Genomic DNA, 17,513 nt, shown 5'->3' with positions numbered 1-17,513 from the left:
TCCTTCTTGTAGTGTGGGGCCCAAAACTGGACACAGTACTCCAGATGAGGCCTCACCAATGTCGAATAGAGGGGGACGATCACGTCCCTCGATCTGCTCGCTATGCCCCTACTTATACATCCCAAAATGCCATTGGCCTTCTTGGCAACAAGGGCACACTGCTGACTCATATCCAGCTTCTCGTCCACTGTCACCCCTAGGTCCTTTTCCGCAGAACTGCTGCCTAGCCATTCGGTCCCTAGTCTGTAGTGGTGCATTGGATTCTTCCGTCCTAAGTGCAGGACCCTGCACTTATCCTTATTGAACCTCATCAGATTTCTTTTGGCCCAATCCTCCAATTTGTCTAGGTCCTTCTGTATCCTATCCCTCCCCTCCAGCGTATCTACCACTCCTCCCAGTTTAGTATCGTCCGCAAATTTGCTGAGAGTGCAATCCACACCATCCTCCAGATCATTTATGAAGATATTGAACAAAACCGGCCCCAGGACCGACCCCTGGGGCACTCCACTTGACACCGGCTGCCAACTAGACATGGAGCTATTGATCACTACCCGTTGAGCCTGACAATCTAGCCAGCTTTCTACCCACCCTATAGTGCATTCATCCAGCCCATACTTCCTTAACTTGCTGACAAGAATACTGTGGAAGACCGTGTCAAAAGCTTTGCTAAAGTCAAGAAACAATACATCCACTGCTTTCCCTTCATCCACAGAACCAGTAATCTCATGATAAAAGGCGATTAGATTAGTCAGGCATGACCTTCCCTTGGTGAATCCATGCTGGCTGTTCCTGATCACTTTCCTCTCATGTAAGTGCTTCAGGATTGATTCTTTGAGGACCTGCTCCATGATTTTTCCAGGGACTGAGGTGAGGCTGACTGGCCTGTAGTTCCCAGGATCCTCCTTCTTCCCTTTTTTAAAGATTGGCACTACATTAGCCTTTTTCCAGTCATCCGGGACTTCCCCGGTTCGCCACGAGTTTTCAAAGATAATGGCCAATGGCTCTGCAATCACAGCCGCCAATTCCTTCAGCACTCTCGGATGCAACTCGTCCGGCCCCATGGACTTGTGCACGTCCAGCTTTTCTAAATAGTCCCTAACCACCTCTATCTCCACAGAGGGCTGGCCATCTCTTCCCCATTTTGTGATGCCCAGCGTAGCAGTCTGGGAGCTGACCCTATTAGTGAAGACAGAGGCAAAAAAAGCATTGAGTACATTAGCTTTTTCCACATCCTCTGTCACTAGGTTGCCTCCCTCATTCAGTAAGGGGCCCACACTTTCCTTGGCTTTCTTCTTGTTGCCAACATACCTGAAGAAACCCTTCTTGTTACTCTTGACATCTCTCGCTAGCTGCAGCTCCAGGTGCGATTTGGCCCTCCTGATTTCATTCCTACATGCCCGAGCAATATTTTTATACTTTTCCCTGGTCATATGTCCAACCTTCCACTTCTTGTAAGCTTCTTTTTTATGTTTAAGATCCGCTAGGATTTCACCGTTAAGCCAAGCTGGTCGCCTGCCATATTTACTATTCTTTCGACTCATTGGGATGGTTTGTCCCTGTAACCTCAACAGGGATTCCTTGAAATACAGCCAGCTCTCCTGGACTCCTTTCCCCTTCAAGTTAGTCCCCCAGGGGATCCTGGCCATCCGTTCCCTGAGGGAGTCAAAGTCTGCTTTCCTGAAGTCCAGGGTCCGTATCCTGCTGCTTACCTTTCTTCCCTGCGTCAGGATCCTGAACTCAACCAACTCATGGTCACTGCCTCCCAGATTCCCATCCACTTTTGCTTCCCCCACTAATTCTACCCGGTTTGTGAGCAGCAGGTCAAGAAAAGTGCCCCCCCTAGTTGGCTCCTCTAGCACTTGCACCAGGAAATTGTCCCCTACGCTTTCCAAAAACTTCCTGGATTGTCTATGCACCGCAGTATTGCTTTCCCAGCAGATATCAGGAAAATTAAAGTCACCCATGAGAATCAGGGCATGCGATCTAGTAGCTTCCGTGAGCTGCCGGAAGAAAGCCTCATCTACCTCATCCCCCTGGTCCGGTGGTCTATAGCAGACTCCCACCACTACATCACTCTTGTTGCACACACTTCTAAACTTAATCCAGAGACACTCAGGTTTTTCTACAGTTTCGTACCGGAGCTCTGAGCAGTCATACTGCTCCCTTACATACAGTGCTACTCCCCCACCTTTTCTGCCCTGCCTGTCCTTCCTGAACAGTTTATAACCATCCATGACAGTACTCCAGTCATGTGAGTTATCCCACCAAGTCTCTGTGATTCCAATCACATCATAGTTCCTTGACATCACCAGGACCTCCAGTTCTCCCTGATTGTTTCCAAGGCTTTGTGCATTCGTATATAAGCACTTGAGATAACCTGTTGATCGCCCCTCATTCCCAGTATGAGGCAGGAGCCCTCCCCTCACAGACATTTCTGCCTGTGCTTCCTCCCGGTATCCCTCTTTCCCACTTACCTCAGGGCTTTGGTCTCCTTCCCCCGGTGAACCTAGTTTAAAGCCCTCCTCACTAGGTTAGCCAGCCTGCTGGCAAAGATGCTCCTCCCTCTCTTCGTAAGATGGAGCCCGTCTCTGCCCAGCACTCCTCCTTCATGGAACACCATCCCATGGTCAAAGAATCCAAAGCCGACGGGGTTCCCGACATGAACACTGATCCTTGTCCCCAAAACTTGTCCCCTAATTTTGGGTGTCCAATTTGAGATGTCTTGAGTCTGATTTTTCAGAGTACTTAGCATCATATATGTTCAAAGCACAGCTCTCAGTGACTTTAGTTGCAGTTGTGAGTGCTCAGCAGCTTGCAAATCAGATCCAGGCTCTTAAATTGGGCACCCAGAAAAGGAGAAACACAATTATTGATCATCAGTGAAAAGTCTGGTTTAAGTGACTTGGCTAGCATCACAAAGTTACTCTCTGGCAGAGACAGGAATAAAATCCAGTTCTCCATGGTGGCATCAACTTCCTTAGCCATGAGAACATCCTTTGTCTCCCTGCAATCCCCTGTGTCATTCTATACACACCTTCCAACTTCTGCAACAAACAAACAACTAAGATAGCAGTCTCCTTCACTGTACAACTCTGCTTCATCCCCAGAGCAGGTCCATCATGTGCCGTGTGTGAACTGAGAGTTTTCAAATGGCTTATAATTTGCCAGATTAAGGTGAAGTTTCACTGGGATGGCAGACATCCTGATACAAAAGTCACTCCCCTGCCAAAATTCAAGTCCCTGCTCCAAAGCATGGGTGTGCTCGACCTTCTCAAAGGACAGGTAACCTGAATTTTTTTTTTTACATTGCAAAATAATATTTTTTCTCTAGCTTCATTCTTGGTAATGACTGAGCCATTTTGGCTGAAATTAAAAAAAAGAAGAAAAAGAAAGGTATCCTGATGCAGGCCTCTGACATGGAACATTTCAGTCCAAATGGCTAAAGTTTGGCAAAGTTATAAACAAATGAAAAAGGATCAGGCAACTTTAATAATAGGTGGTGCTTCCAGCCCAGCCTATATGTGTGTATGTTTGGTGTGTGAATGAACTTAAAAAGGACTTGATCCACTCTCAAACTGATATATGTAAGCCCTATCTCTAGAGAAAAAGACAGCACTAACCTTGGACATCTCTAGCATCATTTTATAGGAGTTTGTTATGAGTGTAGCATTAGTGTAGAAGGAGACTTGCAGACAGGGGAAGGATATTTGCAGGATCTCATTTACACATGGATAAAATGCACTCGCTCTTTTTAATGCAATCCAAAGAAACTGGCATGCTGGAGCACACAGCAATTCAGACAGATGTTGAAACATGCTACACTCAAAGGCAAGTCTAAGGCCACCGATACAACTGCTGGTCAAGGTCCCCAAAGAACCAGGTTATCCCCCTGGATAACAATTTTAACTGTATAGTTTCTGGCTCTAACTCACAGCTGCCACAAAGTTAGAAGATAGTGTGCTATAATGGAATTTGTAGTACTCCTTTAAAACACATTGTCAACTTATTCGGAAATAGTTCTTACTTCTGGAAGAAGCATTTTGTGAACTGTCATTCTAGTTTTCCTCACAAACATGTAAATATTGCTTACCTGACCTGGGAGCTAACATCATTTAAATTTTTGCTCTGCATGTCTCTTAGGGATTAGAAATACAAAAATCACATTAGTTGTATAGAGGATGAGTTCAGTACACATGAAGTCTGAATCTGGATCAAGATTTTGTACTTGACCCCTATTTCTACTTAAAACTTGGATCCAAACAGGCCCTCCACTTTGAGAAATCTCGGCTCCAAACTTTATAGCTTGGGCTGATGTCTAGTTTGACTGTAAGTTAGTTGTTACCCGTAAGATAACCATGAGTTCCATATCAAAAACTGTACAAATCAAACCTGGCCAAGAGCTGGGGTTTTTTATGGGTTGAGAAGAATGTAAAACTAATGTAACCATGAAATGTTTTTAAGCTGAAGCCTGCATTATTGTGAGATTCTCTTCATCTTTGCTAACATTTCCAGTACAGTTTTGAAATGAGATTGCCAAAGTTCTTAGCATAAATTTACCACGGGATGATAGATTTTGGCAACTTTAATTTCTTAACACTTCCTCCTCTTTAGAGTTTCCCCAACAATGCTTCCCATAGGCCTGTTTTATGGCAAAGCCCTCAGTGTTGACCTTAGATTTAGCAGCTGTAAGATAGCTTAAGGCACGTATGCCCAAATCTGTTTTGTTTCCTCCTGAGATCCAGCCACTTGGCTGAAATAATGTATATGCTGTGTAAAAGTCAAACAATCAGCATGCTTTATTTTTGAAAAGAAGATATATCCATCCTTCCTACTCTATTTATACCATGCTTCTCAGAGTGGAATCTGAGCACCTAAACGTGGATGTCTGATTGGGGAAGTTGGGGTGAGTGTGGGTTGGGCCCAATAAATATGATATTAATTGAAGCAAGATGACAGTGGAACTTTATAAGGAAGCAAGTAATCCTGAGAAAAAGTCTGAATGGCCAAAACATTGGTGTTTTATGTGATGAAGCGGATTGTAATTTACACCCACTTCCCCCTGAAAGAAATACATGTTAGAAAATTTGTCTAATTCTTCCCATGTGAAAAGAGTGCATGAAATCTCCCCTTTTGTTTTCTCATTATTTTTTTCATTCTAAAGCCCTCTTGCCAAGCTCCATTCCAGGTGCTAGAGCTTTTCCTGTAATTTATCCTTGGTATTCTTATCCAGAGTGTTACCTCCAGAACTGTTTCCTTTTAACATTAATTATCCTTTGAGTCAACTCACCCGCAGCACACAAAAAGGCATAAAGACTTTGGGGGAGGAGGGTTCTCACTGAGCACATGTGCTTCTCTTTCCACATATAGAGAGACACCACCAGCACCTTGAAGACATTACAGCATGTACTGTAGAAACCAAAGTTAATAAGTTTAAAATGGGTGGTTATTGTTTGCTTATGTGCCATGCTGTTTCCCATATGATGCAGTTGTAACACGAACAGACCCTGGTCATCGACGGGCGGGATTGAACCTGGGACCTTTGAAGCTAAATTCACGAGCCTCTACTGCATGAGCTAAAAGCCACATGGCTCTTAGCTAAGGCGGTAGAGCAGACTCATTAATCTCTAAGTGGTCTCAGTGCCACTAGAGGGGAGAGAACACCACACCCAGGAGGTGTTTGGGTTACACAGTCCTGGAGTTCACAATGCTGGAAGTGTTACATTAGGATAAAAACTCAAGAAGAATGGATGTAAACTTAGCAACTCCACTATAAACATCTTTCAAAGAGGTATCTTCGCTGTAACCATAGCTGTGCATGTGTGGTCTTCTCTTGCTCTCTCAGACCAGACGAATAAATACGAATAATACTATAAAACCATGAGGGGCTGTAGTTGTTTTTGTGGTACACAATACACAAAATGGCAAGGGAGAGGTTAATCTTTTGTCCTCCTTGCCCACCGGAATGTTTATCGACTCACAGGGAAGGTCCCCTTTCTTTCGGTGAGTTAAGTCAGCATCTGCTTTGTTTGATGCTGCCCATTTGAGGAAAGCTTATCCCTGACCTTCTGCCAGAGAGACTGATGACAAGGACGGTTTGCACTAACCTTGACATTCACCAGGGTAAATGGCTTTTTCCACAAGTAGTCAGCAAACAAGAAGAGCCAGTCAAGAGCTAATGAATCTGTACCTGAGAGAAACTGAACAACAATTGCGCTTTTAAAGAAGAAAAAGGGTGACAGCTTCATCTGTGCTTAAAGGTTGGAGAATTAACTCTTACAGCTAATTTTAGAGGGTGTCTTTTTAATTTATACCAGAGAGAGAAAAGGAAAAAATAGAACTTCAGTTTGCCACCCGCTCCCTCCCCCCAGACACACATATCCCTGCCTACTGCAAGCATTCAGTGAAGTGTTTACCAATCAGTGGCTGGGTAAAAGAGGAGATACCAACTGAGGCAAGCATAAGGAAAGGTGCTGAGAAAGGAGACTTACTCAACTCTATGATTATTTTATTAAAGCATAAACTTAAAGATCTATCTCTTCCCCACATTCCCTCTTCCCTTTCTGATTGATGTTGTGCCTACAGGTGGTAATATGTTGTTACAGAGACAGCCAAAGCTAATCATTTAGTTTTAGGACTTCATTCTGCATTCTTCCTGAGCTGTGTCTGGTGCAGGAAGCAGTGGTGGGGCATGGCTAAAGGTGAGTATAAGATGTTATTGTTCCTCCTATATCCTAGGCCTTGCATGTGAGGCCCCCTGGATGACTTAGAGCAGCTTCTGAGCTCATGTAACCTCCATATGAGAATGGCTGGGAACAGCAAGGTCCTAGCATGCACAGAGCACATCTCCAATGTAAAAAGAAAAGGAGTACTTGTGGCACCTTAGAGACTAACCAATTTATTTGAGCATGAGCTTTCGTGAGCTACAGCTCACTTCATTGGATGCATACCGTGGAAACTGCAGTAGACATTATATACACACAGAGACCATGAAACAATACCCCCTCCCACCCCACTGTCCTGCTGGTAATAGCTTATCTAAAGTGATCATCAAGTTGGGCCATTTCCAGCACAAATCCAGGTTTTCTCACCCTCTGCGCCCCCCCCCCCCACACACACAAACTCACTCTCCTGCTGGTAATAGCCCATCCAAAGTGACCACTCTCTTCACAATGTGTATGATAATCAAGGTGGGTCATTTCCAGCATAAATCCAGGTTCTCTCACTCCCTCACCCCCCTCCAAAAAAACACACACACAAACTCACTCTCCTGCTGGTAATAGCTTATCAAAAGTAACCACTCTCCCTACAATGTGCATGATAATCAAGGTGGGCCATTTCCAGCACAAATCCAGGTTTTCTCACCCCCCCCCACCCCCAAGCACACACAAACTCACTCTCCTGCTGGTAATAGCTTATCTAAAGTGATCATTAAGTTGGGCCATTTCCAGCACAAATCCAGGTTTTCTCACCCTCCTTCCCCCCCCCCCAAACTCATTCTCCTGCTGGTAATAGCCCATCCAAAGTGACCACTCTCTTCACAATGTGTATGATAATCAAGGTGGGCCATTTCCTGCACAAATCCAGGTTCTCTCACCCCCTCACCCCCCTCCAAAAACCACATACACAAACTCAGTCTCCTGCTGGTAATAGCTTATCCAAAGTGACCACTCTCCCTACAATGTGCATGATAATTAAGGTGGGCCATTTCCAGCATAAATCCAGGTTTTCTCACCCCCCCACCCCCATACACACACAAACTCAGTCTCCTGCTGGTAATAGCTTATCCAAAGTGACCACTCTCCCTACAATGTGCATGATAATTAAGGTGGGCCATTTCCAGCATAAATCCAGGTTTTCTCACCCCCTCACCCCCATACACACACAAACTCACTCTCCTGCTGGTAATAGCTTATCAAAAGTAACCACTCTCCCTACAATGTGCATGATAATCAAGGTGGGTCATTTCCAGCACAGATCCAGGCTTTCTCACCCCCCCCCCGCCCCCTGGGAACACACACACACACACACATAAACTCACTCTCCTGCTGGCAATAGCTCATCCAAACTGACCACTCTCCAAGTTTAAATCCAAGTTTAACCAGAACGTCGGGGGGGGGGGTAGGAAAAAGCAAGGGGAAATAGGCTACCTAGGAAAGCTATTACCAGCAGGAGAGTGAGTTTGTGTGTGTGTTTTTTTGGAGGGGGGTGAGGGAGTGAGAGAACCTGGATTTATGCTGGAAATGACCCACCTTGATTATCATACACACTGTGAAGAGAGTGGTCACTTTGGATGGGCTATTACCAGCAGGAGAGTGAGTTTGTGTGTGTGTGTGGGGGGGGGGGGGGGGGGCAGAGGGTGAGAAAACCTGGATTTGTGCTGGAAATGGCCCAACTTGATGATCACTTTAGATAAGCTATTACCAGCAGGACAGTGGGGTGGGAGGGGGTATTGTTTCATGGTCTCTGTGTGTATATAATGTCTACTGCAGTTTCCACGGTATGCATCCAATGAAGTGAGCTGTAGCTCACGAAAGCTCATGCTCAGATAAATTGGTTAGTCTCTAAGGGCCACAAGTACTCCTTTTCTTTTTGCAAAGACAGACTAACACGGCTGTTACTCTGAAACATCTCCAATGTACAGGCTGCTAAGGTGGTCAGCAGGGAGCTCTACTCTGGCCAAGGAACCTTCTTCTGCTTGGGGTATGCCTCTAGGGATGGCTCTGCCTGCTTTATGGCAGAGTAAAGGGCAAGAGTCAAAATTTGTCCCTTTGTGCCCAGGTCTCTTTACAATTAAGCACAAAAGCAGAGACCTTTGCCCTTTTCTCACCTCAAGTGGAAGGAAGTTTCTCCTGCCATTTAGCTGAGGTCTGAAAACAGTAAGAAGAGCCCTGTCAATTGCAACATATTGCCATTTTTTTCCATTGCCATCTAGATGAAGTATTCGTATTACTAATTAGTTTGTTTGAAACTTAGTTTCTGTGAACACGCCATCTTCCTGTATTTGTGCTTGTGAAAGTGCTGGACTGACAATGCTATAGACTGAAATCCTCTCTTTACCCGCAAACCCAGCCCATCCCCTTAGATAATGTTAGCTCAATCATTGTAGTATTAGAGGTATTTCCTACAGTAAACAGAGGAGGTGTAACAAAAATTGCTGATATTGAGGTTATTTTACCTGTCTGTTTAGGGAAAAAGACACATTTGTCAGAGTGATCACTGTACAGCAGCAATGCAAGGGGCTCCCACAATGCTGTGCTGTGTTCTGAAGAGACTCTTCTATTGGTAATAGGATTTTCAATCACAGGGACCAGTTGTAGAGGTAAGAAGGTAATTTAGTCTTCATGCTCATTCCATCCTTGGCCTTCCTGCTAAAACTCCCAACAAGGGAATGATTATGATTTGGGTGTCTGTCCACTAGAAACTAAACAGTGCCCTCCAACTCATTTCACATTTAGACAACACACCAGGGGATTAAAAATTGTATTCAGTACAAATCGAGGCTAGATTCTGACCAGCCCTGTATTGCATAACCAATCCTCTAGGCCATACAGTTTCCCTAAATGTTTAAGAATCAAGGGCTAGATCTTCACCTGGACTTACGCCAATTTACAGCAGCTCAGGATCTGATCCAAAAGGTTTGTTTGGGAAATGAAACCCAAAGCCAAGTCCCATTTTTTCTTGATAAAAGGGAAGAAAATCAAATTAGCAGTTGTCTAGTGGGACTTGGAGTGTCATGGCTCATATGTTCTGTGTCTGATTCTGCCACTAATTCATGTGTACATAACTCACACTTGGTGGACTTGAGCAAGTTCTTTGCCTCACTGTGCACATCTGCAAAATGGATATATTAATACCTACCTTATAGGCAGGCTGGGAAGTTTAATTCAATGTTTGTAAAAGGCTTGGAGGTGTGAAATAAGTGAAATGGTCCAGTTCCCATGCTAAATCATAGATACAGACCATGGAAATGGGCTGGCATGGCCAGCAATGCTAGTCACATTTTCTGCAGGACAAGAAAATTGCCTTTTAATGACCAGCTTTGGTATCTGATTTGTACTAAGCAATGCTGCTCTCACACTTAAATAAATAGTATTTTAAAGACAAACAATAGTGCTTGAAAAACGTCCATGTCAGTAAGCTACAATGTAAATTAGATGCCAGATTAAAGCAAGATTGTTTGATGTTTCCTTAGGTGGAGCTCTGTCCAGATTTTGCAGCATGCATCATGATATAACATGTGGATGAGAAGAGAATAGGAAAGAGTGAACTGGAGGATAAATTAGGACATAACTTTGTATGTGCCTAGGATTGGCTGTTTTTTTGTATTTGCTGATCAAACATGCAGGAGTCCCTTGAACTGTCAGAACATGAAACGTGGAGCTGGCTCAAAGTAAATGGACAAACCTTTTGAACTGAGGACAGTGGGCACTCCTGGGTGAAGCCTGTCAGGAATGTGTCGATGGCAGATAAGTATGTATCCTTGTGAAAGTCTAAAAACAAAGCTGCAGCGGCAGTGAGGCTCCCAGAGAAAAAGTTGTATACAGTGAAGAAGATAATATTTCATCTCCCTCCGGGTCAGTTGGTTCTCAGCAGTGTTCTCTGTTTGAGATTTGAGGATTTGCAGACAGACAAACTCCACAACCCAGCAAAGGTCAGTCTAAATATCAGTCAGATAAACAGCACCTTAACCATAAGCACAACTCCGATTTATGGTACTCAATTTATTCTTTCCTTTACATGATAAAGTGAAATGTGTGCTTCATCAGAGATTCAGGGCTGAAGAATTTAAAGCAACATAACTTCCTGAGGTGCTTTAAAAGAAATATACCTCCCTGTACCCACAGCCCCTTTCCTCTTTAAGATTCTTTCTTCCTGACCATTTTGCTTCTGAGCATTTCTCTTTCTCATCCCCCCCCCACCCCACCCCCCACCATAAAACAGGACAGCTGTCTTACAATTACTTTGCAGGATAAAATGTTGGTGAAAGAAAATCCAGTTGGGCTGGATTCATTACTGGTGCAGCTCTGTTGGGTGGAGTCGCAATGGGGATGAATTGGGCCTACTTTATTTTTCAAACTTGTGATTTGAGGTTAATGAATGCATGATGCCCATGATAAAGAAATCATTACTGGCTGCAAGCTGCAGCTTGGCAGATTTATACTCCCTTCAAACTGGCAGTTGTCTGCAATCTGCAAACAATCTGATGCCCATTTCCATTAGAAGCATTGAGAAGGGGTTTTTTTTTATCATCTAGGTTGACGGAATCAAACACTTTCCCACTATCTGTGCTTTTTACTACCTTTGAAATATAGCAAAGTAGTAATAATCTTGAAGGTCTTCTCCTCGAGAAGGTCTCCCACCACTTCTACTGGAACTACTTGTTACGCTGAACAGGCTCAAAGAGACCCGTAGGAGACGTGAAAATAGAATTCCATTTACCTATTCCCTGCCCTTAGTTTTCCTTAGAAATTAGGTGCTATCTCTACCTGAGTTTTCCTGGTATTGTCCTACTGCTTCAGATGCTTCACTATGGTAATTTCACCTGTCAGAATCAAAGAACTCCAATGTATCACTTGAAATGGGAGTTTTGCATGAGTAAAGTCTTCAGGATCAGCCCCCAAAAGAAAGAATAAGGTACAGATAATCCTGCAGCTTGTGTTCAAGGCTTTTTTTCAAATGCCTTTCACAGAGTAAGGCAGAAAGCAGGGGATCTGAAATATGTCCTTGCTGCAGTACACAAAATGCAGGAGTTAAGCAGTTTTTGCATGTGCTTCCCTTATTTTCATTTATACTTAATCCCCTTTACACCACCTTAGGGGTGAAATCCTGAAAGCTGGAATTTTGCCATTAACTTCGTTCTGCCAGCATGAAGTAGCTTTAAAGTGGGTGTAAATTACTTGTAAATGAATGTGGTGAATATAATGAAAAATTCACACACCTGAGCATCCTAGCTATGTTGACATAACCCCCATTGTAGATGCAGCTAGGTCTACGGAAGAATGCTTCTGTTGATGTAGCTACCATTGCTCAGGGAGGTGGAGTACCTACAATGGACCTTGGTGCTACAGCAGCATAAGCTACAGTTTACTTTTTTTTTTCCAAATTGAAACACAGAAATGTTGTTTACATTCCAGTCATACTTGGGTTCTTTATCCATGTATAAGGACTGTATGTATGTCCTCCTCCTCCTAGCATTGTGCTAGGTGCTATACAAACGCAGAACAAAAAGACGGTTCCTTCTCCGAAGGGCTTACAATCTAAATACAAGACAAAAGGCAACGTATGGATACAAACAGATGAGGGAGTACAAGTCAACAATGAGATAATATTGGTCATCACAAGAAGCAGTGGCTTCACCACATCAGCAGCCTAACCATATATACCTAAGGGTCAGTTTTTTTTCCACCTGAACTCATTGGCCTTTATCCCAATTGATACAGTAGCTTTTGTGGAAACTGATTTTTAGTGTCACTGCACACTTAATGTAGTTAAAAAAATGCTACTTCTGCAGCACTGTAAGCTAACATTTTTCAGCAAAGTATCCAGCTATAGGCTAGTTGTCACAACTCTAGATGCCAGTCTAGTAAACCATGGTTCAATTCGCCTACTCACAATTTGTAGTTGCAGCCTCTAAATCATGCAAATTATCTCCATAGTCCATAATCTTAATACAAATAACTTTTCAATAATTTGTATGATTTTATAACACACATAAGCATTGTAAAGTTATGGAAAATGCTAATGTTATTTTAATTGCTTTTAATTCCCCTATGGGAATCTGTATTTTATAAGAATACCCCTTACAACTTTCACAGTGAGGAGAAGACATTTGAGTCCACAGAGGAATGTAATTTAATTTGCTTATCTCTTTCAAGTTTTTTTTCTCCAAAGGCAACATTTTCACCATTAAAATTAAAAAGCTACATTTTGGGGGCTTAAGTTCATGTTTGGGATTTTATATGCAGTTTATGTAAAAAAAAAATACTACTTTGTTTGAGTGCAGGGCAGAGTAAGAATGAAAAGCTGTTTGGACTGATGCAGCAACTTGGACCTAATGTGAGTAGCAGGAATAAAGGGCCACACATTTATAATGGTGGGGCAGCAAGTTACATGCATAACTCCTGTTAAATAAAGCAGACACTGGGCACATACCTCCCAGTTCACTGAGTTGAGCAGGCATCCCCATAGCATCACCACAATTTATTCATTTATACTTGGGAGATGGAAGAGTGACATGCTATTAACATTTGTTATTCTAGATAGTTTACTTCAAAATGCACTGGGGATTTGACATAATTACTGGAACACTCCCTTACTACCCATGCTCGGGGCAGTGGGGAATGCAATATCACATTGTGCAACAGACAGATCCCAGGATATGGTGGGACTCTTTAAATTGTAATTGAAATATCATCCAAAACAATTTTTTCTCATAATTTTTGACCCACTCTTCCATGACCTGAGCAGACATAACCTGACAATTAGGGTTGGGCAAATATCTTTACAAAATCTGTAAATATTCACCAGCATAAATAAATAAATCTGCCTCAGCTGGGTTTGGGCTCTTCTTTCCTTTTCACACACAAGTTCATGGCAGCCGTACTGGCAGATATAGCAAACTTTAAGCAAATATTAACACTCTTTGCAAAAATCAAATTTTAAATTCATTAACATGAATGTGCTTAGTAGATTCTAGCTCAGTCAGTCAGGAAGCAGCAATAGAAATGCGTGCCCTATGTGTCCAATCAAAACAAACTGGCGCAGCTCAGATATCAACATCTCATAACAAACTGCTTACGAACAATCTGTTCTACAGACGAAAAGATTCTTGTACACATTATTCACAGAATAATTTTAAATAACAAAGAAATGTTAGAAATCTGTAAACTGCTTGCAGACAACTGATGCACAGGGAAAAAGTTAATTTCACTGGGTACATAATTCTCTATTACTTACTTACTCAGATCTGCTGACAGTGCACAAAAACACACAATGTGACATGTTAAATACTGTACTGAGTTTTATGGCACGACAAAACATCATCAAGACTTCTCAAAATATATTAAAATAAATTTTTCATGTTGGCATTTCTTTGGGGAATCCCATCAGCCTTGACAAAATAAATTCAATACTAAGGTAGAAAAGAGAGAGAGCACTTCTGAATCTTTGCATACTCACCAGTCTTCTGGTATTTATTTGTATTTGGCTCTTTGAAATCTCAATCATAGCTAATGCCTACATATTCATCCTGAAGTGTCCTTCCATTGCTTTCTCTCCTCTTATGAGGTGGCTGCCATGTCACCTTCCCATTCACACAAATAACTTCCTCAAAAGCTACCAGCAATACTATTGATCTAAAGAAAGTTCATTGTAATCAGTGGGACTCTATCTATGGCTTCACATCAGGACCTAGATAATCACGTAGCTACTATTTTAGCTATAGGGTGTCAATCACTGTGCACTTCCTTCTACAAAAGAACCAAATCCTAATCCTCATTGGCCTGGGCAGGAGGGTGGAGAAGCATCCTGAAATAAAGCAATACCTAGGTTTCAGATCTTTCAGCAATACAGAAGCTAAAAAGTAATTACATAAAAAAGACAAGCTTCATGCTCACTTCCACTTGAAGCAAAACCCATGAATCTGGGCTAGAAAAGAAGAACAGAGGCAAGTTGGCATGGAAAGGAACCATTTGCCAAAGACCAACTAGTACTGCCTAAGGATGCTTATAACGCACCAGCTGACCAAAAGATGACTAAAGCATGTAAGTACTTTGATGCCCTTACAGGTACCATTAGAAGAGCTTAGTCAATGGGAGTCAAACTAAGCCTTTAGCACACATAAGTAAAGGTGGCCCTATGGCTTGTCAAGGATAAATCGCCATAACTTTATAATTATGGAACTGATTTTTTTTTTCTAATATGACTTCACTTTTAGATCTCAATGAGATCTTCAGAAAATGTCAAGATTGAAGAAAATCAGGTCAGCACTTTTAAAGATACAAACATTTGTGTTTGGCAAGTTTTGAAAATAACTGAAGCTGGGAACACAGCTTACTTCTAACCATGGATGGAAGAGGAGGAGGACACACTGAAATTGCTGCTGAAGGAATGATCAAAGAGATGGGAGGAGGATGAAGACACAATGGAGTCATGGAGAAGATAAGATGGTGAGACGGAAAGATAGATCAACAGAAACAATAGAGAAGTTGATGGGAATGAAGCCAGAATAGAGTCTCTGGCATTTTGCCAGGAAGAAGTCATTAGCCATCTTAGTGAGAGCAGTTCCAGTGGAGCAGAGAGGTATAAACGAGAGTAGAAGGAGTTGAGGATGGTGCAGGATGAGAGGAACTTGAGGTTCAGTGAATTGGGAATTGAGGGAAGAAGGAAAATGGGGTACTAGATGGAGAGACAAGGAGGGTCAAAAAGAAGACTTTCTGAGGATGGGGAAGATCAAGTCATGCTTGTACTGTGACAAGGAGGAACCAGAGACAAGTGAGAGCCAAGGGAGGGGGTGAAGGTGAACATGAGGGAGCTCAGGAACTCAGAAAGGAGGTGAGCAAGGGACAGGTGAAGGGGTCACAGGTATGGAGAACATTTGCTATTAGTGACAGGGCAGAAACAGAAGAGGTTGTTGGAAGTGAAGAGGGGAAAACAGGTCATGGTAGACATTGTCAGCAAACTCTGTACAGAGCGGGAAGAAGGGGCACTATAGGCAGAAAGCTCTAGGAGGGAGTCAAGGGGTATAAATAGCCAGCGTGGAAGAGAGGGAGCATGGGAACTATAGAAGTTACTGCAGCCAGGTGTCACAGCTGTGGAACAGCTCTACTGCTGTTCACAGCCTCAGCGTGCAGATAATTTCCCCATCAGCCTCCACAGCTCTTCCTGGCACTTGGCTCAATTATGCAGGCTTTGCATGGAAATAGAGGTTGGCCCACTGATAATCAGACTACAAATATTTCCCTGTGTGTTTCATTTAGGGTTGCCAACTTTCTAATCACACAAAACTGAAAGCCCCTGTCCCGCTCCTTCTCTGAGGCCCTGCTCCCTGCTCACTCCATTCCCCCTCCCTCTGTTGTTCACTCTTCCCCACCCTCACTCACTTTCACTGCGCTGGGGCAGGGGGTTGGGGTGTGGGAGGGGTATGGGCTTTGAGCTGGGGGTGTAGGCTCTGGGGTAGGGCTGGGGATAAGGGGTTTGGGGTGCAGGAGAGGTCTTCAGGTGGGGCTGAGGGGTCTGGAGTGCAGAATGGGGTATGGTCTCCAGCTGGGGGTGTGGGCTCTGAGGTGGGGCCAGGGATGAGGGCTTTGGGGTATGGGAGGGGACTCCGGGCTGGGGCAGAGGGTTGTAGTGCAGGGGTGGGGGTGAGGGCTCTAGCTGGGGGTGGGGCCAGGGATGAGGGATTTGGGATGCAGGAGGGGTCTCCAGGCTGGGCCAAAGGGTTGGAGTGTGTGTGTGTCGGGAGGGGGGGAAGGCTTTGGGTGGGAGAGGGGTCGGGGATGAGGGGTTTGCGGCACAGGAGGGGGTTGGGGTGTGGAAGGAGGTGAGGACTCTGGCTAGGGGTGTGGGCTCTGGGGTGGGGCCAGGGATGAGAGGTTTGGGGTGCAGGAGGGGACTCTAGTCCAGGGCAGGGGGTTGAGGTGCTGGAGGGGGTTCAGGGTCCCGGCAGTACTTACCATGGCTCTGAGGTCCCTGCAGCCTCTAGGCGCATGGGTGGCCAGGCAGCTCTGCGCGCTGCCCTTGCGCCTGCAGGCGCCGCCCCCGCAGCTCCCATTGGTAGCAGTTCCCAGCCAATGGGAGCTGTGGAGTCAGCACTGGGGGTCAGGGCAGCGTGTGGAGCCTTCCTGACCGCCCCGAGCCTAGGGGCCTCAGGGACCCAGCGGCTGCTTCCAGGAGCCATGCAGATCTAGGGCAGGTAGGGAGCCTGCCTTAGCCCTGGGCCCCTGCTGCCCTGCCCACTGGACTTTTAATGGCCTGGTTGGTGGTGCCAACCAGAGCTGCCAGGGTCCCTTTTTGACCGGGCGTTCCGATCAAAAAGCGGACATCTGACAACTCTGGTTTCATTGTACATTGTGTGTCTCCTCGTGTAGCTGCCGATCTCTCAAAGCCATGTCCCACCATCATTCCGTGCAAGGAACTTCCATGAAAGTCAATGGGGTCCTGTAGTGAAAATCCACAGAAGGATCCACAGGAACTTAGTTTATCTCAGAACATTAAAGGTAGCCTTCTATAGACTAAACATGAACCTATTAAATCTCTTCACCCTTCCCTCCCCCTGCAACTAATTGCAGCTGCTTAAAATTCAGCATGTTCACAACTGAATATGTACTCATGCCTTAAACACTAAGCATAACATGCTAAAGAGAGCAGCTTCTGACAGTTAAGGAAGATTCATCTTATCATGAAAAGCTGGGGAGGGGGCAAGGAAAGGTCACAGATGAAAATGTTATAGGAGACCAGCCTGTTGGCTCCTGATAAAGAGTTTGCTGCTGTGAACCCATGAGTTTGAGACTAGT

This window comes from Eretmochelys imbricata, chromosome 3 (assembly GCF_965152235.1).
Source record: "Eretmochelys imbricata isolate rEreImb1 chromosome 3, rEreImb1.hap1, whole genome shotgun sequence".
NCBI lineage: Eukaryota > Metazoa > Chordata > Testudines > Cheloniidae > Eretmochelys > Eretmochelys imbricata.
The sequence above is the reverse complement of the archived record's forward strand: the minus strand, read 5'-3'. Positions refer to the sequence as shown.